The following is a 27476-nucleotide window of genomic DNA, read 5'->3' as shown; positions in this document are numbered from 1 at the left end:
TGACCCCATGGGTCTGTCACCAGACATCATATGTGACTGCCTAGACAATTATAGATAGAGCAAGTGCAAGGCTAGTTAGAGAGCTTATACTCAAGCTACTCATGATCCTAAGAAGGGTAAATGCTTCTATGAGAGTTTTTATTCTGAATTAATGGTTTGTGGTTTGCTTATCCAAAACTACTGGCCACAGGCTAAAATGTCTTAGACAATGTGTACGCACAGCCGTCATAACACACAACGGTAACCTAGCTGTTATCTGCAATCTTTCCCGTAGACAAAACCACAGCACAATATAGTTAAGCAATAGTTAATAGAAAGGAGTACATCAATTATGGCACTTAAAACAAAAATATGAAGTGTCATAACCTTAGGGAGCTTGGCTATACAAGCCCTAGCTCTTGTCCTTTACGTAAAACCAGCTCCCATGTTTGCTGTGGCTGGTGTGAGCCCTGTAGAGCTTCAGGTGGATGCTTAAAACTACAAGAATTTATCCTTTGTAAACATGAAACAACTTGCAGATATAGTAGATGCAATTATTAATGTCAAGTTCAAGTTTTAATGTGTGTAAAATAATGGCTACATGTTTAAAGAATCCTTGGATATGCAAAGTATCATATATTTAAATGTTGTTTAACATAATACGGTTACTTCTTGGAAGTATGGGTGGTTGGGTAGATGCATGGACGGATAGACAGACCAACCATTTGGTTTTTAACCCCTTAAGGACACATGACATGTGTGACATGTCATGATTCCCTTTTATTCCAGAAGTTTGGTCCTTAAGGGGTTAAAGGGATACTATAGTCACCTGAACAACTTTAGCTTAATGAAGCAGTTTTGGTGTATAGAACATGCCCCTGCAGCCTCACTGCTCAATCCTCTTCCATTTAGGAGTTAAATCCCTTTGTTTATGAACCCTAGTCACACCTCCCTGCATGTGACTTGCATAGCCTTCCATAAACACTTCCTGTAAAGAGAGCCCTATTTAGGCTTTCTTTATTGCAAGTTCTGTTTAATTAAGATTTTCTTATCCCCTGCTATGTTAATAGCTTGCTAGACCCTGCAAGAGCCTCATATGTGATTAAAGTTCAATTTAGAGATTGAGATACAATTATTTAAGGTAAATTACATCTGTTTGAAAGTGAAACCATTTTTTTTTTCATGCAGGCTCTGTCAATCATAGCCAGGGGAGGTGTGGCTAGGGCTGCATAAACAGAAACAAAGTGATTTAACTCCTAAATGACAGTGAATTGAGCAGTGAAATTGCAGGGGAATGATCTATACAATAAAACTGCTTTATTTAGCTAAAGTAATTTAGGTGACTATAGTGTTCCTTTAATGCATTTTCCCCACTCCTAATCACAAAATTCCAGAGCAGTAGCTTGCACAGCTTTGAGTGTATCGCACTATTTTTTTTAAATTTTTTTTTAAATTCTTTATTTTGGTTGTGCACTGATTGAACAAACAGTCGGCGTGTGCCACAACAGCGACATCCGGTATAGAAGGCAAACACTGGTATGACATGTTATGGCATTTGATATACAGGCACATTTTTATAATATTTGAAAACAGTAGTTCAGGATCACGTTTGGTGTTAAATATGATAGCATATTACACATGTCATGGAGAAACAGATATAGAGGAAACATATGCTGGGAACAGGACTTGTGCTTAAAAATGTACATATATTATTAAATAATAATAAAAGAAAATTAACTGAATAACAGTACTCCTTACTAGCGTATATGTGTTAACGTTTAAGGTATCTGAATATTAGATCGCTAGAGCCAGGCGCCGTTTTAAAATCAAAATACTGGCTGATTTGGACATATTTAAGCATACTGAGTTAGCTGTAGTGTGGTTCAGGTTAATACAAATCGAATAAAAAACCTAATATGCTAAGGTAACCAAGCGTGTTTTAAGTTAAACGTATGTTTTTTAAGACATACTAAACTAGCTATGAGCTAGGTTGGTAATACATAGTAGATTCTTACTAAACAAAACTAATAGCTTTAAGACTTGCATTGCATGCCTGTTCTGGTACCCATGTTTACACCGAGAATAATAATAATTATAGCTAAGAGATAAAGAGAAAATAACAATATAAAGAGAATGACATCAGCCCCTATGGTGGTTATTTGCTGAGAAGGGGGGACCTGTAGCCTGGTCAGCCTTTGCCTGTTCGGGGTAGGTCATCGCCCCATGATGCAGTCAGAGTCCAGAGAGCCTGCAGTCCAGACATGGCAACATGCCAGGTGTAGGTAAGGTGTTCGCTGGGTTGTAACGCTGTAAACCTGCGCCATGCTTTACTTGACTGACTGTATACGTTTTGGTTAGTCCCGATTGCAGATCTCCTTGCTTGGCTCGGTCGCAGGCTGCCTGGTTTCCTGCGCGGTCGGTCCGCTGTGTCCGCCATTTTGGGTCTGTTTCGGAAGGCTGTGTCTCTCCGGGGCTTGCGCCTGGACTTAGTAAGTAGGCGTTGTAGCCTCTGATGTTTACTTGCTGGTCGCCCCGTGATGGGCTTTTTCAGGTCATGTCTGCTCTTTGTGGAGTTCTCTTTTGCCACCTTTGGAGCGGCCCGGTGTGGATGCCTGCTCGTCTTAGGAGTGGGGTCCGGGAGGGGAATTACTCCCGTCCCTCTGGCTTCTTCTATTGAGACCTGCGGTGTGCTGTCTGGTGGCGTACCTTGTGTTGCTGGTCAGAAGAGTGCCTCCAGCTTCTCCCATAGAGCGCTGAATAAGCCATTGAGACGGAGCTCGGTTTCTTCACTGGCGCTGTACATGGCTACGGCGTGTGGGCTAGACGCCATTTTGTAGGCCTCAGTAACTTGGGTACCCTCCGTTAAGGGGATTGTAAAAGGGCGGTCCGCGATAACCCCCGTCGGACCATGGGGGGGGGGACGAGGGCTCTGGGTCAAAGTTCTCGCCGTCGTTGGCGGCAGGAGAGCGGCCGTCTCCCCTGTGCCCGCCATGCTAGTAGGCCTCGCTGGGATGTCGGGTGCGTACCGGTGGGAACGTCGTTTAACGGGTATCAATTTGTGCACCCCGTTGTCCAGTTGCTTTTGGTGGCCTTTATGTGACTGTGGGTCGCCTTTAAAGTGGCACAGATTGCCGTTCATTCAGTTGGAAGCAGGAGCCCATGCAACCTGCGACCGTTCAGCATGGCCTCCAAGCCCCGCCCCCCGTATCGCACTATTTTATAGCAATAAAATTCTCAATAATCGGCACAAACTCACGTGAGTGTATCAAAGAGCGCCTTAGCAATTAAACGTAAAAAATATTTACAGTGTTCTATGACAATAGAACTCAAACTAATATGCAGTACATACGTAAATCACAGAGCCCCACCATACAACTAATCAGAATGATATGTGTATATAGAGATATATGGATGTATCACAGAGCTCCACAGCAAAACAACTCATTGTAATAGACAACGCAAACAGAGATTTACAGAGCTCCACCTTAATAAAATTCACAATAATGTTCAGACATGTAGAAATGTATAACAGGGGTCTAGAGCAATTAAACTAACAGTAACATGCTGTTTGGATGAATGTATCACTGAACTCCACCGCAAAAAACCTCACAGTAATGTGTGTTTAATGGCCAATAAATGTGTTTATAAGTTAACATTGTAAAATGCCGAATAAAGACTCAAGCCATCAAGTTTGACCTTTCACACATCCCTTTGCTGCTGTTGAAAAGGCAGAAAAAAACACACACTGAAGTGATTTACAATTTTGCCTCAAGGGGAAAATTCCTTCTTGACTCCAGAATGGATTTATCCCTGAAACAACAAGCTTTTACAATAATATTTAATGCATCATTCTGACTTTGTATATTCAACCATTTAAAAAAAAACGCATCTAGTCCTTATTAACTGGATGTACATGTATTGAATATGATAGCACCACTCTTCTAGGCTCTTCATTATATTTATTTTTCTTATCGTAAAGTGTCATATCTTTTTCCGAAGTCTCCTTTAAAAGCTATTGGTCTTTGCCCTGTTTTATTAATGAACATGACAGGTCACCATCGCCGACGAGTATTGTTTGTATCATGTCTACTCTAAGATGCCTTTCAGAGGATTTATTCATTAAACTCCAAATTGTAGCCAACTGGAATCTAAATGGGGAAATATGGGCCAAAGTAGCTGAAGCAGAACATTTCTCCAAATCAGTTACAGCTTGGGTATTGTAGTCTAAATAGTAGGCATGTGCATGGGGAAAATTTTCGGTTCGGTTCAGCATTCCGAAATTCAGGACTTTCGGGACTTTCGCAATTCGGGACTTCGGAACTTCGGCAATTTCGGAACTTCGGCAATTTGGTAATTAATCTATTCGGACATTCGGAAGTACTCGAATGTCCGAATTGCCCGAAATTCGTCTGAATTCACATTCGGACCGAAACGAATTGCACATGTCTACTAAATAGTATCATTCACATTGCAGTTCTCTACAATTCAGAGTTAAGTGGTTAAATCCTAGAGTGCAAACACCTACAAATATAAAAAACGACCAACCTTTCATCACAACTATATTCATTTTAAAATTTCAGCTTTTTTTCTCCAATATTTTTTAATAATACCCTTTTTTGGGGCACTGGTGCTCAGAACTCCACTGCACAATTAAAATTGGATATCAATTTACTAGTGATTTATTAAGAAGGTCTGATTTTATCCCCATGAATCAGTGCTCATACAATAGTTATATTTATCATGTATACCACTTTGCATTTAATGCAGGCTTCCCAACAGTCCCAATTTTTGTGGGACAGTCCCTATTTTAGGGTCCTGTCCCACTCTCTTGTTTTCTGGTGTCCATATAAGGAATTACTAGAGAACTGTCCCCTTTCAACACAGCGTGAGCGTACCATTAGGGGGTGCCCTTTTTTTCCAAACACTCTTCAAAAAGTGACTCACCACTTAAAAGGATGAGATGTGTAGTGTGATATGGGCCCTTTTGAAAGGCAAGGCTTCTATGATAAACAAAAAAAAATCACAATAATATATTAAATAATTTATAATAAAAGCCATTTGTCATATTCTGAACTAAACACACTTACCCTCAGAGCTTTTCATTTACATCTGTCTCTCTAAGAATAGCACTGTAATTCTTTCTAAATTAATCTTACGCATTTCTTTTGTATTTTTTTTGTACACATTAAGACAAGATTTTAAGACATCTTCAGTTGTTAAAACACAATCAGGCAACATTAGAGTTGCTAAGCCATCGCCGAATGACAGCACAATTGTTTCGGTCACCAAGTAAAATAAACCTTTGTGCTGATGTAAGAACTAATTAAACTCAGCTATTTTTAATGTTACACTTATTGTATAATTCATTTTTTTATTGTTTTAAACAAATAATATTGCATTGCTCAGTTACCAATATGACACATTTTAACTCTAATGGAATTTGGCGGAGACATGCAAAGCTTTTTACAATTTACAACAGCTAGCTAAAAATGAACCGTGTGTTGTGCTTTTATTCTACTAAAATTCTATGCAGTTTTTTCCCCTTAAATGATTTATATGACGTGTTGAGCATAGCACGTAACATTAACCCCTCAGTGCTGCCTTTGAGACATCTGAAAGAATGTACTACTTTGCCAGTGTTCATACATCATTTTTATGATTAGGTGAGCTAGCCACAAAGTACTGCCCTTTAAGGGTCACCCCAAGTACCATGACCACATCAGTGTTTTGAAGTGGTTGTGGTGCTTGCAGTTCAGTGACATTTTAGTTTGCTGCTGGATGTGTAACTTCACGTCCTGCAGTGTCATCTGCTAGAATGGAATGAGATATCTGGCTGACTAATGCGATGTTCTGCGTATATTCTTTGGCTGAGAATGATCAGTTGACCGTCTCTGTTAACGAATGACTAGTGACAGCATTTGGCCACTGTAGCTCTATGAGGAGACTCAGTGCTTGGTGGGACCCAGGTATGAGAGCACACTATTGCAAAGCGGTTTGCTCCATTACCAGAGGACAGCACCAGGCTGCAGTGGATGTGATGCTTGCAGTAACCCTTTAACTGCTTAATTGAAAGGCTAATGAATCAATCTGTTTATGAGGTCATATGGTAAAGGACATTACCTGCAGTTTTTCTCTGGGAAAAGCAGAACCAGAACAAAATACTACTACCATTTCCTGAAAATGTGCTAACCCTAAAGCTCAACTCATCTGATATCACAATCAGAATCTCTGGGGTAGATTAGGTCAATTCTCGGGTATGGTGATAAAATGAGAAATGTTTACAGGTCTTCTAGGACAAATAATATATTTATCTTATCTATTCCACACACTCTATAAAGATTCAATCTGCAAATGGCTCAAAATATTGCAGTGAAGGAAATGAATGGAAAATATGTATTAGACGGTATTTATTAGAACAGCAATTCAGAGAAAAATTTGTGTATTTATTCTTAGTTTTGACTGTTTCCCAGGCATTCTCACAGTTGTGGCAGTAGTCAAAATGTTTTCTAGTTTCTGGGAAAAAAATAAATAAACTTGTGTTGCTGTATCTCCAGTTTATAAGTCAATCAGCTTGCCAGTTGTCGTAGACAATAAATTATTTCTTACTCTATTCCTGATGAGAATTATCCAAAAAAGGACTGGGGAATGGAATTCTAAATGTTACAGTGTATCTCCTATTATCCTGTCCAGTTTAATCTAATAATTTGTAAAATGTGTTGTATGCAGAACTTTATTAACCAAAGAAAAACAGATTTAGCTTTATATTTGTGCATATTGCACAGCATCTTTCTTTCAGTGTGCACTACCTAATTCATACATCTGTGGCTTTGAATAATGCTAGAGTAATTCATTAATAGAGGGTTTCTATTTGTTGCAAAAAATCCAAACATCTTCCATGACTGAAGATTTATCACTATAGTCACTGCTCAAGACCAGTATCATAATATAAGTTCCATTGGCGGAACTAATAGAGAGAGGACTCTGATGCAAAATGAATACATTTTTAAAGAGTACGGGTGGCAGATAGTCAACTGCCGCACATCAAATGCTTTGCCAGGTGTGAATCTGCCTGACCCACTGAGGCCCTGGTGCAGTTCTACCAGCTGCACCAGTTTATTTCTGCAATTGATAAGTGCAATCAATTCAGATGTGATATTTGATATACACTGTGATGGTTTATTAGAAGTTAATGTTATATTTCACTGTACTATTCCTCTGAATATTTATCAGCGATATGCATTCCATATCTTACTGTTTACTTAAGTATAAGTCCATAGATTTCTCCATCCTGGCTTTTACACTTGTAGGGTCCCCAAAACGTTGGCTTGAAGGGTAGGCTTGGGTTGAAGGTGGTCCCCTGTTACGCTGTCATTACACATAGTAGAATATAACTGCAACTATAAGCTTGTTCATTTTATTTCTAAACAATGAGTCTCTTCTTGGCCTGTGCAAGTGAAGCAGCTTTAGGAACTTCAAAAGGTATCTATTTTTACATTTTGTTTAAAGAATTATACACAATTCTGCATTATACATAATGCATAATGCAGAAAAGAAAAACAAACAAAGTAGGAATCGGTTTCAGATCTGGAGCATTCCTATGTGCTTTCTAAAAGTGTGAACTATGCATTTTCTTTGGAACTGTTTAGTTATGCTGGAATTTGTTCAATCTAGATTTCATTGGTAAGATTTGTTCTAAATATGTTTCCTGTACTCCCTACGATCCTTCAAAAGATAATTTTCTTTTGATTTTAATTTTTTAGTTTTGTTTTAAGGCAATAATATAATTTCTTCAGATTTTTTGTTATTTTTTTTATTTCTATTAACTTTAGTTTTAATTCTTTTTACTCTCTCACATATTTCCTGTTCTATACCATTCAACATTTATTTTTTGTTATGTTGCTAAACCTTATACTAATACCTTATCAAAGTAACATTTGCAGATCCTCTATTAAAATGGAATTTCACACTCATTCATTTTCACAAAATATTATTTTTAATATTTTGTCCTGCAATGATCTCTACACCAGGTGGTCCAATGTATCATTCAATTTTATCATATATTTTTTTCTTGGTGATTTTTGTATCATTGGGCATCTAGAGTGTTTTTTGTTGAGTTGCTGTGTGTGACAGGGTTATGCAAATATAGATGTAAGCACATATTTAAACTTTTTCCGTTTCACAATCTTTTTATGTTTAAGTATTATTATTTTTCCCCCATATAATTACGGTTTGTTATTTAGTTGCCTAACTTGTTGTAATTCCTAGTATCAAGATTGTTTTTTGTCCAGATGTTCTAGGTATGTTTGCTATCCAGATGTTCATTACAGACCAGTTAATTGTACAGTTAAAAAATTGCCTGTGTTTTGTCAGTCTGCATCCCTTAATTTCCCCCTGGTCCCCGTCGACCCATCTGTACGTTTGGAAATATGTGGAAAATAAAGCATCTCATTATACTCTTAACTATGTAACCTGAGTTTTATAAATAAATAAAAAGTAGAACGTAAGTTTTTTTTTCCTTAACAAATTATCTCTTATTCTACAACATAGTTTTTTTTTTTTGTTAGACATGAAAACGCAACCTGTTGATACAGTAAATCATTTTTTGAGGAAAAAAAAAAAAGAGTCAAACGTGCGTGGAATAGATTAATATTGATTCGATATTCAGGATGATGTGGGATTTGTCTAATTGATTTTGGGAAGTGTGAAAGAGGAAGGTAGTGTCTCCTTACAACAACACTATTGGGATAGAAATTAGACACTTAGGATCAGGTACTGGCAGGGGCGTACCTAGAGTATTTTGGCACCTGGGACGGGTCCCATTTTTTGGCACCCCTCCCCCACACTTTTAGTGTATTTAGCACTAAGCAGTGTTTGTGTGTTTAAATGTTAGCATGTTTATGTATGGAGTAGGTGTAAGTGAATGTAAGGGTGTGTTTGTATGTAGTGTTGACATTTAAATGCAAGCATGCATTTGTGTGTAGTGTGGTTTTTGAATGCAGTGGCGTGGTTATGTATAATGGTGGGGTTTCTATGTAGTGTTGACGCTGAAATGCAGGGGTGTATTTGTGTGTAGGGTTGGCGAGATTCTGAGATGTATACACATATACACACTGACACACATGCACATGCTGGCATCAGACAACAAATTTGCATAGAATTCACATTAGCCACCCAGATTTCTTGTTGTGGGCTGGCTGACACCTCTTAACATTGATATTTGTTTCTCAGATAACTCCTCAATTTGCTATCCATATGTGGGATTGCCATATTTAAGGTGCTATCTGCTAAACAGCAAAACAGCACCCTAATTTGGTATCTTTAAATATAGAAATCCTACATAAGGGCACGAATTTAGGGAATTGTCTACTAAACAGCATAGATGTATGTGTGTGTGTGTGTACATCTGTGGTTGTGTATGTATGTTTTATATATATATACATATATATATATACACATACATATATATATATATATATAAATATATATATATATACACACATGCACAATCAGAGACATACACCAACATAAGCACAGACACATACACACACAATTACAGACCCACACTACAATCACTGACCTACACACACAGTCACATACATAAACACACATAATCACAACACACACACACACTTAACCACAGAGATACACAAATAATCACACACATAATCACAAACATACACAAACACAATCACAGTCCCACACACATTCAATCACAGACACACAATCACATATCCATTTTATTAGACGTACACACACAATCATCACATACATACACACATGTAATAATTAAGAGGTCCGCCCAACCTTCCTACCTTGCTCTGGGAGGGCTGGAGTGGATCTTCAGTCCCTGATGGTCAGTGGTTGCTGCTGGGATCTCTGTGTTCTTCCTGCACAGGTACCTCACACTCACTGTAATGATACTGATGCCGGGATGATGTCATATCCCGGATGCCAGCTCACTGCAGGGCGAAGACAGTCAGACACAGTCAGACACACACACTGATACACATATACTGTCAAATACAGCCACAGGCACATATTCACTAGCACACAGTCAAACACACAGTTACAGGCAGACAGTTCCACACAACTATAGGCAGACAGTCACACACACACAGTTACAGGCAGTGACACATACAACAGGCAGTATCACACGGTCACAGGCAGACAGTCACACACACACACTCAGGGACATGTAGACAGTCAAACACACGGTCACAGGCAGACAGTCACACACACAGTCACAAGTAGACAGTCACACTTAGTCGCAGGAAGACAGTCACACACACAGCCACAGGCAGGCAGTCACACACTGGCACAGACAAACAGTCACACACAGGCACAGGCAGGCAGTCATACATGCAGTCATAGGCAGACAGTCACACACACACACAGTCGCAGACAGTCAGACACACAGTCACAGGTAGACATTCACACACACAGTTACAGGCAGACAGTCGCACACACAGTCACAGGTAGACAGTTACACACACAGTCAAAGGCAGTCAAAAACAGTCACAGGCAGACAGTCTTGCACACAGTCACAGGCAGACAGTCACACACAGAGTCCCAGACAGTCGCACACAGAGTCACAGACAGACAGTCGCACACACAATCACACGCAGACAGCCACAGACAGAGTCACAGATGTGGTCACATGCAGACAGTCACACATGCAGTCACAGGCAGACACTCACACACAGTCACACATACAGTCACAAATACAGTCACACATACAGTCACAGCTAGATAGTCATACATACACACACAGTCACAGACAGTCACACATACAGTCACAGGCAGACAGTCACACATACAGTCACAGTCACAGTCACAGGAAGACAGTCACACACACACACACACACACACACAGTCACAGGCAGACAGATCCAATCACAGTTGCAAACACACAGCACACTCTCTCTCTCACTTACTGGAGGAGGAGTGGAGTCAATTAAGTCCCTGGTCTGAAGTTGTTAGGGAAGCAGGGACTCCTTCCTACTTCCCCTCTGTGTGCATCAGTAGCAGCAGAGGGTGGAGGCTGCCTTTAGCTCTGCCCCCGCTGTTGATTTGTCTCTGCCCCCAACTCTCCACAAAGTTCTCCTGCTCCCTGCCCCTGCATGTGAGCTGTGTCGGCTGCCCAGCTCCCCTACTGCCATGGCGCCCTGTGCAGCAAAACAGCTCACACCTTCCCAAGGCCAGGCCTGGTGACACCCCCCCTACCTTGTGGCACCCGGGGTCGACCACTCCCTCCCCCCCCCTTAGTACGCCACTGGGTACTGGGAATCCCCATGTATATTCACCTGTGGGAAAAGCAGAGTATTGAGGTCAGGGATGTTGGGACCCCATCTTTGTTTATAAAGAGAATGGAATAGTTGAGTGCAATTCCTTTTTTTTTTTTGATGTGCAAGGGAATATAAACAGCCACTTTTCTTCACTTTTCTACAATTAATTACCTTTAATTGTCCAGGCTATAGAGAAGCCTGGGGTATTGGAGGATAGGCTTATGATTGATATCATAACACGTGTGATACGCATGACTTTTCTTCACTTTTCTACAATTAATTACTAGAGATGTCCTGAACAGTTCGCCGGTGAACAGTTCCCGGCGAACATCGGATGTTCGCGTTCGCCACGGCGGGCGAACATATGCGATGTTCGGTCCGCCCCCTATTCCATATCATTGAGTAAGCTTTGACAACCCCCCCACCCGCCGCTCGGGGGTGGGGGTGGGGGGGTTGTCAAAGTATACTCAATGATATGGGGGGACCTACTGTCCTCCCCCCGGCCCCCACCCCTGAGCGGTGGGTGGGGGCCCTAAAAAAAACAATAGAGGGAACTTCTGCCCCCCCGGCCCCCACCCCTGAGTGGTGGGTGGGGGCCCTAAATACTAAAAAGGGGGGTCCTAATGTCCTCCCCCCTGGCCCCCACCCCTGAGCGGCGGGTGGGGGCCCTAAATACTAAAAAGGGGGGGGACCTAAGGTCCTCCCCCCTGGCCCCCACCCCTGAGCGGCGGGTGGGGGCCCTAAATAATAAAAAGGGGGGGACCTAAGGTCCTCCCCCCTGGCCCCCACCCCTGAGCGGTGGGTGGGGGCCCTAAATACTAAAAAGAGGGGGGGACCTAATGTCCTCCCCCCTGGCCCCCACCCCTGAGCGGCCGGTGGGGGCCCTAAATACTAAAAAGGGGGGCCTAAGGTCCTCCCCCTGGCCCCCACCCCTGAACGGCGGGTGGGGGCCCTAAATACTAAAAAGGGGGGGACCTAAGGTCCTCCCCCCTGGCCCCCACCCCTGAGCGGCGGGTGGGGGCCCTAAATACTAAAAAGGGGGGGGGACCTAATGTCCTCCCCCACCTCTGAGCGGCGGGTGGGGGCCCTAAAAAAAATGTCCCCCCCAGGTGACTAGGGGTCCCCAAACCCCTAGTCACCCCCTCCCCCCCCCCCCCAAAAAATAACCCTCTACCTAGCCCCCTCACCCTAAAAATAATGAGGGGGGGAACTTTAACTAACACTCTGATTGGTGGATTAAGTAACCAATCAGAGTTATGAGTCAAATTACACAGCGTGGGAAAATTCCAAAGAACGTTCCCACGCTGTGTAAAATGACACAGAGCACTCTGATTGGTGGATTTCAAACCAACCAATCAGAGTGCTGTGACAGGTAAATGTAGAGACTTGTCAGTCTCTTCATTTACCTGTCAGAGCACTCTGATTGGATGGCTTAACCCCACCAATCAGAGTGCTCTGAGCCTAATTGCAGGGCGGGGCAAGGCTTTATAAGCCTTCCCCCGCCCTGCAGAGCTCAGTCTGCGCGGAGCCCTCCATAGGTGAAGATGGATTATTATTTTTTTGCGCTCGTTTTTTTTTTTTTTTTTATTGCGTCGGTTATTATGGCTTTTTATTTGGCCTTTTTTGGGGCTGAAAAAAGAAGATTTAGAAGAAAGAAAACATCGAATGGTAAGTTTTTTTTTTTTTTTTACAGGTACTTAGTTAAAGGTCCCCCCCTCATTAATTTTAGGGTGAGGGGGGTAGGTAGGGGGTTCATTTTTTTGGGGGGGTAGGGGGTGACTAGGGGTTTGGGGACCCCTAGTCACCTGGGGGGCGACATTTTTTTAGGGCCCCCACTCGCCGCTCAGGGGTGGGGGCCGGGGGGGGAGGACATTAGGTCCCCCCCTTTTTTGTATTTAGGGCCCCCACCCGCCGCTCAGGGGTGGGGGCCGGGGGGGAGGACATTAGGTCCCCCCCTTTTTAGTATTTAGGGCCCCCACCCGCCACTCAGGGGTGGGGGCCAGGGGGAGGACCTTAGCTCCCCCCCTTTTTAGTATTTAGGGCCCCCACCTGCCGCTCAGGGGTGGGGGCCAGGAGGGGGGACATTAGGTCCCCCCCCTTTTTAGTATTTAGGGCCCCCACCCGCCGCTCAGGGGTGGGGGCCGGGGGTGGGGAGGACATTAGGACCCCCCCCTTTTTAGTATATAGGGCCCCCACCCACCGCTCAGGGGTGGGGGCCAGGGGGGAGGACCTTAGGTCCCCCCCCTTTTTAGTATTTAGCCACTGGCTGCTCACTGCTTACTAGACATGCCCCTACTCGCAGTATAGCGAGTAGGGGCAGATCATTTACTAATACAAAGTAATCTTTACTTAGTATTAGTAAATGTGGCTGAAAGACCAATTTAGGTCTTTCAGCCTTTTAGTAGATAACTCCCTAATACCGTGGGAATTAGGGAGTTATCTACTAAGCGGCTGCAAGATGCAGCTGCGGATTGGAGTTTGCATGCCACAGTCCAGGTGTTAGTCCCCTTGAAACAACTTGTGGGTTTTAAAATTCGCCTGCCTATTGATGTCTATGGCGGTTCGCCCGGTTCGCGGGTTCGCGAACATTTGCCGAAATTCGCGTTCGCCGTTCGCGAACCAAAAATGTTATGTTCGCGACATCACTATTAATTACCTTTAATTGTCCAGGCTATAAAGAAGCCTGGGGGTGCCCATATGGTGGAGAGGGACACTTCCAAAAGTTGCTCTTCTCTCCTTAGTGGTTTCAACTCTGCCCCCTTTTACGACACGACATGCATGCCCGATGTTTTGATGCTAATGATTTCATGGCCCGCCAAAACATTCGTATTAGAATGTTTTGGTGGTGTGACAATGTAATTAAAGCTACAAACTATAAAAAGGCTTCAAAGGGCAAGGGTCATTGCTCTGCTGTGGTTCTAGTTCTGATTCCTAATAGTGCTTTTAAATTCTGTGTATTTCTGGTTTATTGATCTCGGCTATTCTGACTATTCTCCTTTCTGTTATCCTGTGACTCGGCTAATGGTTCTTGCTTCCCTGATTTTTGGTTTCCCTAACTCCGCTAGTGTACTTTGCTCTTATGATTTCTGGTTTCCCTGACTCAGCTTGTCCCTGACCATTCTCTATCTTAATAACGTAAGCCCATCCACTCAAAGGACCGGTATACGTTAATACATCGATTACCATTTCCTCTCTACGTGTTGGGTCACTAGAATATTGTTACAATAACATGTTTCAGTTAAAAGACACTTGTGGACCAGCTCATATAACTCAATAGTTTTTCAACGTTTTTTTCCAAAACATGTGTCTCTTGGTAATACATGAACTCCTCCAAAATCTTTCTTATTTTCATTTCTGTGGTTTAGTGTGTAGGGTTGGATCTGCCCTTTCCACATCTTTGATGCAAGGAGTTAAAGAGTGAGCTAAGTGACATTGATGAAGTGAATTCATGCTAAGTGCTGATTTAGGCTTCACTAAATGTATCATAATAGGTTATATTAACCCTAGAATAGTTTAGTAAGTACTTTGATAATTCAGAAAATTTTCAGACTTTTACAAATATTTTTGTTATATTCTACACCATAAGAGGTCATGTTTAATGACAAAACTACTCTTTAATTTATCATCATTATTAAATAGGGCCTTGGCGTCTATAGCAATGTTGAAATACTATTTGTTGATGTAATTATGAATTAGGTAACATTTTGATCTAAAATTAGTTTACATTGTACAGTATTAGGACGGCTTATCAGTGTCATATGGGTAATAGGATAAAATAGTTGTCTGGAATTACATAGTTTAGCTACTGAATCACACACTGATTTTTTTTTTTTTTTTTTTTGCACCAGTAATCAATTAGGCTCATGGAATAAGGGAGGATTAACTAAGATTTTTTATTTTTTTTTACTGTTTGCAAAACATACACCTATGAATAAATGTATATATTTGTGTAAAAACATTTTTTAACAGTCCTGTTAAATCTTTTTGTGATCAATGACCTTAATCTGTTTAAAGTAAACCAATTGCTAAGGTATTGAAACGTTGTTAATAATAATCTTAATTAGCCTTATTAAAGTGGTGTCTTCATTCTTTCTTTTTTGTTTTAACTATTTCTAATTTTACTTGATTTGACATTTGTTACATCTTGTACTTTCTCTTCTTTGTCTTCTTCCCTTTGAACTATGTTTCGCGTTAATAATTATCATCACAGATACTAATTCTTTAGGATACCATCTACCCAACTGATACGTTGTTACAAGTTAAAGTCCCCTCCTAAAACATTCATTTTGTAGACAGTTTTTACTGAACCTTTTCCATCTCTCTTCACTTTTAATCTCTTATAATCAGTAATGTCAATCACTGTACTTTAATCGTAATTCAAAGGAACATTTCCGTACAGGACAAAAAAAAAAAGTTCTTTTATGTTTAACATAGATTCTTTTATCTTTAATAAAAGTTATACTTTATTTGGCATCCTAAAGATTGGCTGTCAAAAACACGTGCAAGGCACTACGATTTGGCCGAAACATTCCAAATATGTAATACCTATTTTCGAACTGGTGTGTGAATTTTTATTTATTTATTTTTTCAACCTAAGGCAACCCTAGTGCACGTGTATTTATTTTTAAATTATTACAAAAACACAGCGCAGATATTTGAGGAATGCAGCAGCACGGCTTGTTGTGATATAACTGTAGTGTGGACTCTTAACAATGAGACACGGAGTGTTGTGTTCAGCGATTCTAGTTATAATTTAAGTTACAGCAAATGAGTTTGGTCTGTGCTGTAATCTCTAATCTCTGGCCAAAATGTCTGAAATACAAAATTGAGGCCAATCTGCAAATTACTTGTTCAATGTGCAATATTCTAGGCATCTTTCAAGGTTAGAAAATTGTTATATTCAACAGCATAATGAAACATAACTTATATCTGTTTTATTCCCATTAGTTTTAATTATTTATCTTGTTTATATATAAATATATTTATATATAAACAACACTTCTATAAATCACTTCACTTCTGTATGAAACTTTGCTGCTAGATTTGAAAAAAGGTTCTAGGTACGGTAGTATCTAACCTATTTATTATTTATATTTGTAGTATATTGAGAATATTAGAAAGGGGGCTTTATAGAGACATGTTAATGGTGGAGACATCCCCAAATCCTTTAGAATTTTTATAGGTTGGTGACATGAATCCCTGAACTTAATAGCATAATAATTTGCACATCAGCTCATAGTTCTTCAGATTGAGGGTAAGACGGAACCTTGGCTGTCCGCTATATATATCAAACAGATTTTGCGGCTAGCATGTATATCAGAAGCAGGAACCCAAGAACGATCAGCAGGCCCATAACCCTTCCAATCAACCAAGTACTGAAAAGAGCCACCAAAAAATCTGGAATCCAATATGGAGGAGACTTCGTACTCCTCCCGTCCAGCAATAACCAGAGGAGGAGGAGGGACAAAAGGGCCAGTATACATATTGCAGTTAAGAGGCTTAATCAAAGATACATGAAATTAATTAGGTATACGTAAGGAGACAGGAAGTGCAAGAAAATATGAAACAGGATTGATTTTCCAAACAATACGAAAAGGACCAATAAACCTGGGTGCAAACTTCATACTAGGAAACTTGAGTCTGATATTTCACGAGGAGAGCCATACCTGATCACCGGGGCCAGATTAAGAGCCCAGTGGGCCTGGTGCTGACAATTATGATGGGGCCTAATTACAGAATCTTATCGACCAAAAACAATAATAGTCATACCTCCCAAGCGTCATGTATCTAATGGAGGTGGTGTTGGATGGACACTCAAAGGATGCAGCTATAAGAAAACACATACTCTATGCTAATCTCTCTCTAATTTATGCTTTCATCTTTCAAGTAAATCCATACCCTCTAACAGCAGTGTCCAGTGAAGCAGGAAGTCAATGTGCGATGTAAAAGGGTGGGCCACGGACGCGAATCACGTGACCAGAACTGCCAAAAGGGGTGAACATGCCCAAAAAGGGGGCATGTCTGTCCAAAGAATTGGAAGGCCAGCCTGGCATCAGTGTCCCTATGTATAACAGTGTCAGTGTCCCCATGTCGCCCAGTCCCCTAGTCTCCCAGTGTCTGTGTCCTCATTTCTCCCTGTGTCCCCATGTCTGTGTTTCCCGTGTCACTAGGATACTAGGGGACACTGAGAGACATGGGGACACTGAGAGACCTGGGGACACAGAGACCCAGGGACACATGGGGGTACTGAGACACTTGGGGACAATGGGAGACATGGTGACACAGACACTAGGGACACAGAGACATGGGGACACAGACACTGGGAGACATGGGGACACAGACATTTAGGGACACTAAGGTACTAGGGACACTGAGACATGGGGACACAGACACTGGGAGACTGGGGACACTGGGAAACATGGGGACACTGAAACACTAGGGACACTGGCTGGTAGGCATAGGGACACTGAGACACTTGGGGATACTGGGAGATATGGGGGCACTTGTGGACATAGACATGGGGACACTGGGAGACACGGGGACACTGAAAAATGTGGGGACACTGGGAGACATGGGGACAATGAGAGACATGGGGACATTGAGACACTGGCTGGGAGACATAGGGACACTGGGATACATGGTGACACTGGCTGGGAGACATGTGGACACTGGGAGACATGGGAACACAGACATTTGGGGACAATGGGGAGGCATGGGGACACTGGGGGCCATGGGGACACTGAGACACTTCGGACACTGAGAGACATGGGGACACAGTCACTGGGAGACTAAGGGACACTGGTAGCCAGGGGGACACTGAGATAATAGGGTCACTGGCTGGGAGACATAGGGACACTGGGAGACATGGAGACATTGTGTCTCTAGTGTCTCCATGTCCCAATGTGTCTCCTAATATCCCTATGTCTCACAGCGTCCCCATGTGTCTGTGTCCCCATGTGTCCCCTAGTGTCTCAGTGTCCCCATTTTTCCCTGCTGCCTTCCCCCCCATTCTTCACTTCCCTGAACTGTAGTCTGTCTGGGCAGGTTGGGAGCTGCTGTCAGAACTCTCTGTGGTGTGTAACTGCTCCCCCACGGATCAGTGAGTAGAGAGAGGCAAGGAGGGATCTGCTGTAACTTCCTATCCCTGCCTCTCTCCACACACAGTGACCCCTACTGGCTGGTGCTGGTATTGCAGAATAATCTCTGTTTATACTGAAAAAAATATCTGCATTTGTACTGCCGGTATTACTGCAATACCGGCACGGCCAGGCAGCCTCAAATATCGTCTGTGCTGGTAAAATGCCAGTCAGGTGGCAAACCCAAGAGTAGTGTGAAAAAAATTTTTGTTTGTTTTTTAAATGGGCCTATTCCATGGGCCTGGGCCTGGGCCTGGAGCTGCAGCTCCACCAGCCCCTATGTTAATCCGGCTTTGCTGATCACCCACCTAAACAGGGTTGGCACCACGCCGCTTATCAGCATGAAATTTTAAATGAGCAGCAGCAGTTTCAAAAGCCGTGTGGACCTTAGTCCAAGTCTCACGTACACATGTGAGATCCTCATCCAGAGCAGGAATAGCAGTGTCGGAGAACACCGCAGGAAGAACAGTAGGATGACAACCATTGTTGACAAAAAATGGACTATGTCCACATGAGTCATGGGTAGCATTATTCCTGGCAAATTCGGCCCAAGATAGTAAGTCAGGCCAGTTTTCCTGAGTGCCATTAATAGAACATTGCAAATATAGTTCCAACGAGTTGTTGGCCGTCTCAGCCGCACCATTAGTTTGAGGATAACTAACTTTTTGAGTGGAACAAAGTGTGCCATTTTAGAAAAGCGATCAACCACCATTAGGATGGTGGTATAGCCTTTAAAAATTGGGAGTTTCACAATGAAGTCCATAGACAAATGAAACCATGGGACATTGGGTATAGGAAGTGGTTGTAATAACCCACATGGTAGTTTATGGGAACCTTAGAAACCGCACAAACAGTACAAGCCTCCACACACTCTCTGATGTCTTTTCTAAGAGAAGGATATCAAAATGATCTGGAGACAGCGGATACAGTTTTATTAATACCCGGATGTCCAGCTGTCACATTATCGTGGGACACTCTTAGTACCTACTTTCTTTTTAGCAACGGAATGAACAATCTATCGTGAGGTTTATTACTAGGTGCCTGAGACTGAGCCGCCATGACAGCATTAAGAGGAGGAGAAGACAAGGAAAGGACAGTAGAGGCAATTATACACTCAGGTGGAATGATAGGGGAGGTTTCTTGTTCTTGTTCTGACTATATGTCAAATTGCCTAAATAGGGTGTCAGCCTTAACTTTATTAGGACCTGATCTGTATGTGATGATAAAGTTAAAGTGTGACAAGAACAATGACCATCTAGCTTGTCTAAAAGACAGCCTTTTAGCATCTCCAATGTATGCCAAGTTTTTGTGATCAGTTATGATCAGGAGAGGATGCCAAAAGATGTCGCCATTCTTTCAGAGCTAATATAATGGCCAACAATTCTCTGTTACCAATATCATTCTTGAGTATTACCTTCAAAATGCGGGGGTGGAGATAGGGTAATAGTAGGTGCCCTATATTTGATAGGTGTAGGTACAGTAGGTGGGGGTGTACCTGCCGAATGGACCTCAGGCTGCAAATGAGCCGTACGCATTAGTAGAGTATTGAAAGCTTGGGCAAATTGATCCATATGGTGATCATCCTCCTCTAGCTTTCTCTCAAGTTACTATGTGCTGACACATATCTGCAGGATCCATGGCCCTGTCATAATGTTAGGATTATATTGATCCAGCACGCAGAATAGTATCACACCCTAGAACAAAGGGTAGCGCCTTACCGGGCCTTAGAATGGCTGGACTTAACATACCCGAGAATAGTCAGAAAACTAGCCGAGGTCAGGAACACAGAACGATACACAGAGATAAGGAAGATCCAAGAGTCAAGGGTACCAGAAATCAGGGAAGTTAAAACTAAGCCAAAGTCAAAATCAAGAAAAAACACGATCAGGAACACACTCTTGGATAACCATCTAGGAGAAACCACGGCAGGGACAATAAGCTATGGGAATATGAGAGTTTAAATAACCCTTTTGCAGATCCTATTGGCTGTACCTAGCCCTTGACCCCAAAACGTGCGTATTCCTCTTTTGCGTGACGTAACCCGCACGTTGACGTCATCTTTACCGTGGATGGACGTAGGGCTATATAATTGCATTGGTCCGCAGTGGCCGGCATCCACCTACATGCCACAAAAGCCAGGCATGATAGCAGAAGACCGCCGAGCGGCACTCCCCTCTATCTTCGGAATGTAATTATCTCCGTTTTTTTCACATTGAGGTGAAGAATATGTGACAGTAAGTCAGTGATTGTGTCAGAATGACAGTGTGAGAGTCAGTGATTGTGTCACAATGACAGTGTGTGGGTCAGTGATAGTGTAAGTCAGTGATTCTTTCAGAATGACGGTGTGTGTCAGTGATTGTGAGATTTGGTGATTGTGTCACAATGACAGTGTGTGGGTCAGTGATGGTGTCAGAATGACAGTGTGAGAGTCAGTGATTGTGTCAGAATGACTGTGTGAATCAGTGATTGTGTCACAATGACAGTGTGTGGGTCAGTGATGGTGTGAGTCAGTGATTGTGTCAGAATGACAGTGTGTGGGCCAGTGATGGTGTGAGTCAGTGATTGTGTCAGAATGACAGTGTGTGGGCCAGTGATGGTGTGAGTCAGTAATTGTGTCAGAATGACAGTGTGAGAGTCAGTGATTGTGTCAGAATGACAGTGTGTGGGTCAGTGATGGTGTGAGTCAGTGATTGTGTCAGTGATTGTGTCAGCATGACAGTGTGTGAGTCAGTGATTGTGTCAGAATGACAGTATGTGGGTCAGTGATTGGGCCAGATTGACGATGTGTGGGTCAGTGATGGTGTGTCAATGTGCATTTTTTACAAGCATTGTTTATATATGCATAATACACTCAAATTGTAGAGAACAAGCATCTGAATCACATTACTTCAGCCCTCCACACATACATGCTGTACATACGTGCAACACACACACATTCGGTACATACAGGCAGCACATACACACAGTACATACATACAGGCAGCCAGCACACACACCATGACAAAGAAAGACTACACTCAGACTACACTTTTAATTTTTCCAAAGTAAATCCAAATTGTAAAATTAAAAATGTTAGAGAATATTTCTCGATAAACTATTTTTGCCTTTTTTTATCCATTCAGATTTGATTTGTGAAAATGAATTTAGCAAATAGCTCTGTGAATGTTTATTACCCTAGGCAAGGGCCCCCGATCTTTGTAATTGATATTAGTTTGTGTCAGGACAAGTAGGTTGTCATGATAGACAAGTATATTCGGCTTCTGCTTCAGTAGGACATTTAAAAAAATATTCCACACCCCATGTACATACAGTCACATACCAACTCTCAATACACAGATGCATTCACACTGACACTATATACCAAAAAGCACATGTAGTCATCCCGACATGCACAAGTGCATACAAACATGCATTTATAAACCGGTCTTCACACAGTACACATCCAAAGGATTAACGTATTATATGAGTTATAGTTAGCATTTATTTAATGCACATATATTTGGCCTTCAAAGGGCCTGGGATCTAATTTTGCCTGTTGGCCCCAAAGGCTCTCAGGCCGCCCCTGCTGGAGGCAGATATCGTGGCTCCCCTTTTTTAATTTCATGTAGAAGGAACCTGAATCTAAATAGGGAGTAGAACACTATAGCATTATGAATACATGTTTGCATTCCTAATGCCATAGTGTTCATTTCAGGTTTGAGACTGGTGAGATAACCACAAATAGGCAGTGCTGTCGGTAGGTAGGTATGGTCTCGTGCCTATTAACAGCAAAGGTTGGGTTAAAGGTCCAAGTGAGGATCACTGTAACAGTCTGATGTTGCCATGTGTTTATTTGTTGCCATCGATATAACCAAGAAGCCAACAGCTAGCAAATTGTTCAATTTTCCTATATTTATTTTATAATAATTGTGCTAAAAAACCCTACAAGGTCTGTCTGTTTTATTTAGAGTTTATCCTATTGTAAATTCTTATACATTAGTAACATAATATGTAGCACAGTACAATAGGTAAACAAAACATTCTAGGTTTATGATGACAAACAAATGTAGACATACAAGATGTGACAAAGGTCTTATCAAACCAGGTTTATACAGTATATGTATTGTGGTCTTTTTACTTTCTATTTATATTATTTTATATATTTTACCACTGTAGGTATAATGAGTATTTCTTCATTAACATTACCAGTGACATCCTCCACTAATATATAGGCAAACATTTCTGTTCATAAATGTACACAGGCTGCCTTGCTAGTGAACACCGACAATGCATATATCTAAAAAAACACATTAACACACTGACATATTTTTAATTTCTGTCACTTCCGTCATTGCTGTCTGCCTCCACTACTTATTTTGTGTTGTATTCAGAGTCTGGTCACAATTTGAAAGTTCCTATAATACACTGACTCTCATCATTTTGTTGCTCTCTAACCATAAACTGATGCTTACTTAAAAGTTCTGATTAAATCCCTGGTGGGCACTAGACACACATTACTTACACCACATGTAAATGTACACAGTAAACAGACATTGTCTAAAGAATCGGTCCCCCTTTTGGCACCCATGCATTTTGATGAAATACTGTAATCCTTGTGGGAGAATGCACTTTGGACAGACAAAACAAAAATAGAACTCTATGTTTATCAAAGACGAAAGAAGGTTTGAAAGAAAAGAACACCACCCCTACTGTGAAACACGGACGAGGCTCTGTAATGTTTTGGGTTTGCTTTGCTGCCTCTGGCTCCGAGTGCCTAGTATCTGTGTAGGGTACTGTCCAGGCTTTCTAAAATGAGGTGCCCAGTATCAAAAAGCTCTGGCTCAGTCGCAGGTCATGGGTCTTCCAGCAGAATAATGACCTAAAACAGAACTCAAAAAGCACCCAAGAATGAAAACATTGAACTGTTTAGAGTACAGATTTGAATCCCGTCGAACATTTGTGGAAAGAGCTGAAACTCGCAGTTGGTAAAAGCATCCATCAAACCTGAGAGAACTGGAGCAGTAAAATGTGATTTCATTTGGGATTTTGATGCAGACCAAATGTAAACATGATCAATTATGCCATTTAGTCTACTGAACAGAGGCTACCTGATAAAATATAGGAATTAGGTCTACTAATTATTAGCATCGTACATGGTGACAGTTCTACCAGGTAGTTCTACTGGTAGCATACATATGTATATATACACATGCCTCTGTGCCACATTCAGTTTCAATATTGTCATTGAAATTGTAACTAATGGTACTTTAAAAACACTTCCTGTTGCCACATAACTACCAGTTGTTGGCATATTGGTACAAGTTGTTCTTTTTGTTCCCTTATAGCTCTAATTAGTGCCAAACAGATTATGTCAAGTCTGTAAGAAACTGTTTTTTTAGTTGGTAAAATGACATACATTACATGTTTTAAAAGAGGCTATTAAACAGCATTTACTCTGACAACCAGTGTAAGCTTAGAGCCAGCTTTTCTCAGAATAAACAATTGTGCACTAACTTAGAATAAGGTTCTAGGAATTTGGCCATTCAGTTTCCCAAAGCAACAAATTAAACAGGAACATAATTTGAATAACAAATGCAGTTCATCGCTGCATAGAAATTAACATTTCTGTGTTGCCATTGTAAACGAAATGTCAGGATTTGACAACAAATTGATACATTTCATGCATTTGACTTTTTCCAATAATTAATTTAGTTTGGAGAAAACCATAATTAAATACCTAACTTGTGAATATTGAATGTGTGTATACCCAGACATTTATCACACACGGTTTGATTTATTATAGTTGTCAGAAGATGGACAAAGGACACAACAATGGTTACATTAAAAAATATATATATTTCTTCAGGGGTCAAGTCCTGGGGAAAAAAGTGTGGGAACTCTCCCCCACCAAAAAAAAACCCACTCGTATGCATATATAAACGCGTGCACACACATACACTCACAGACACACACATGCACTCAGACACTCACAGACGCACACACATACTCAGACACTCACACAGTGGTGTATTTTAATTTTGTGCTGCCCTAGGCATGACTATACCGGAGCACCCCCTAATCTAAATTTACCACCCCTTCCTGTCAAGGGCGCACCGCTTCCTGATTAAGAACCCACCCCTTCCTCTTTAGACTCCACCTTTTCCTGCTCCTTTTAAAGAAATACTATAGTGCCAGGAAAACAAAGCTGTTTTCCTGGCACTATAATTCCCTGTAGTGGCCCCCCTCCCTCATTCGACACTGATGGGGTTAAAATCCTATGGGTAATTAGCAGATGCTGGATGTCCTCATGCACAGGGGTGAGGACGTCCAGCATCAGTTAGGCGACTTTTGGTCACCTAACCACCCGAAAGTCCCTCTAGAGTCTGATAGACAGCCACTAGAGGTGGAGTTACCCCTCAAGGTAATTATTGCAGTTTCTGAGAAACCGCAATAATTAAACTTGCAGGTTTAAGGGGACTGGGACACTGCACCCAGACCACTTCAATGAGCTGAAATTGTCTGGGTGCCTATAGTGTCCCTCTAAGCACACTCTCTGACAGACACCCACACTGGCAGATACACACTGACAGTAACACACACACTACGTGACAAACACACAGACGTCACTGATTTGACACACACACACACATTCACTGACACACACTCATTCATTGACAGAGAGACACACACAAACACACTGACAGACACACACTAATAGTCACACACACACACTAAATGACAAACAGACTCTCACTGATTTGACAGACACTTACAAACATACACTAACAGAAGCACATACAGGCAAACATGTGCATACACTAACAGAAGCACATACACTCATACGCACACACACATGCATACACTAACAGAAGCACATACACGCAAACATGCATACACTAACAGAAGCACATACACTCATACGCACACACACATGCATACACTAACAGAAGCACATACACGCAAACATGCATACACTAACAGAAGCACATACACTCACACACACGTACATATGATAACAGACGTAAATACACTCATACACACACACACACACACACACTGACACAAACACACACATACATACACCAACAGACATGAACTAACATACACACACATAGACTAACAGACATACACACACACACATACATACACATACACTAACAGACATACACACATACACTAACAGACATGCACACACACATACACACACACTAACAGACATACACACACACATACATACACATACACTAACAGACATACACTAACAGACATACACACATACATAGACTAACAGACATACACTAACAGACACACACATACACTAACAGACATACACATACACTAACAGACATACACACACATACATAGACTAACAGACATACACATACACTAACAGGCATACACATACACTAACAGACATACACATACACTAACAGACATACACACACACATACACATACACTAACAGACATACATACACATACACTAACAGACATACACACAGACATACATACACTAACAAACATACACACAGACATACATACACATACATACATATACACTAACAGACATACACACAGACATACACTAACAGACATACACACAGATACATACACATACACTAACAGACATACACACAGACATACATACACATACACTAACAGACATACACACAGACATACATACACATACACTAACAGACATACACACAGACATACATACACTAACAGACATACACACAGGCATACATACACATACACTAACAGACATACACACAGACATACATACACTAACAGACATACACACAGGCATACATACACATACACTAACAGACATACACACAGACATACATACACATACACTAACATACATACACACAGACATACATACACATACACTAACAGACATACACACAGACATACATACACATACACTAACAGACATACATATATTCAAATTATTCAAATAAACATTGCCCACCCACCCAGCCTCCCTACCTTTCCATAAAGCTGGCATGGATGGGTCCCTGGGGTCCAGTGGGGCTGGCATGGGGGTGCCACCTGATTGCCCCCCTCCTCCCCCCCGGTGGGCGGCTCTCTCCCTGTCACACGCGGCGAGGGAGCTGTGTCCACTCTGCTCCCTCTCGCCGCGCGCCGTTTTCTGATGCAGGGAGCCGGAATATGACGTCATATTCCGGCTCCCGGCATCAGCAGACAACCCACGCGGCGAGAGGGAGCAGAGAGGACACAGCTCCCTCGCCGCGTGTGACAGGGAGAGAGCCGCCCGCCTGGGGTGAGGAGGGGGGGGCAATCAGGTGGCCCCCCCATGACAGGGGGAACAGAGGGCATTTGGGGGCGGCATTTTTTGCCGCCCCCTGAGTGCCTGCAGGGGGAACGGCGTTCCTGCTGTGAAAAAAGTGCAGGAACGCCGTTCCCACGCGTTCCTGCAGGACTCGAGCCCTGTATTTCTTATAACAATGAAGTTATAGTTTTCAAGCAGATATACCCCAAAGGGTGTCCTAGAACTGAGACTGGGAACAGACAAGTATAAACAGAGACAAGCCAAGGTCAGGGATTACAGAAGTTGGGTCATGGACACACTACCTGCTTTTTCCATGTTGCTCATTAGAGTTATTAATTGAATTAGGTCTAGTTATAAAGGTTTAGATGTAGTGACCCATCTATGGGCTAACAATGTTAAGGCCACTATGATAATGTGGAAAATAAGGTGTCGTTCCATTTTTGTGCAACGTTGTGGAAGAATTAATAATAGGAATCTTTCAAGGTTGTTAGGAACCTCTATACCAATACAAGATCTAGTTAAAAAGTGTACTTGTGCTAATACTGAGAAAGATTTGGACACTGCCACCATATATGTAGCATAGTCCTTCGTCCTGTCCCACAACCCCAACATGTATGAGGCCAAGAAGAGTATACTTTAGACAACCTTACAGGGACCATATACCACCTGTAGAGGGTTTTCCTCAGAAGTTCCATGTGTGCTACATTCAACGAGCTCTGATTTCTCTTTCACATTCTCATTCAGCTAATGTGTGATTTAGTTTTGTCTCCCAAGCTTTTAGACAATGCATATTAGTTAG

At 41.9% G+C, this 27476-nt stretch overlaps 1 protein-coding gene across 1 annotated transcript in view; it reads left to right on the top strand.

Annotated features, from left to right (window-relative positions):
• LOC134566087 (uncharacterized) overlaps positions 1 to 27476 on the top strand; it is an 88381-nt gene that overhangs the window by 51485 nt on the left and 9420 nt on the right. The gene's annotated exons all lie outside the window — the stretch shown is intronic.

The sequence above is a fragment of the Pelobates fuscus genome, chromosome 6 (genome assembly GCF_036172605.1).
Source record: "Pelobates fuscus isolate aPelFus1 chromosome 6, aPelFus1.pri, whole genome shotgun sequence".
In the NCBI taxonomy this organism is placed as follows: domain Eukaryota; kingdom Metazoa; phylum Chordata; class Amphibia; order Anura; family Pelobatidae; genus Pelobates; species Pelobates fuscus.
This window is presented reverse-complemented; position numbering and strand designations above follow the sequence as displayed.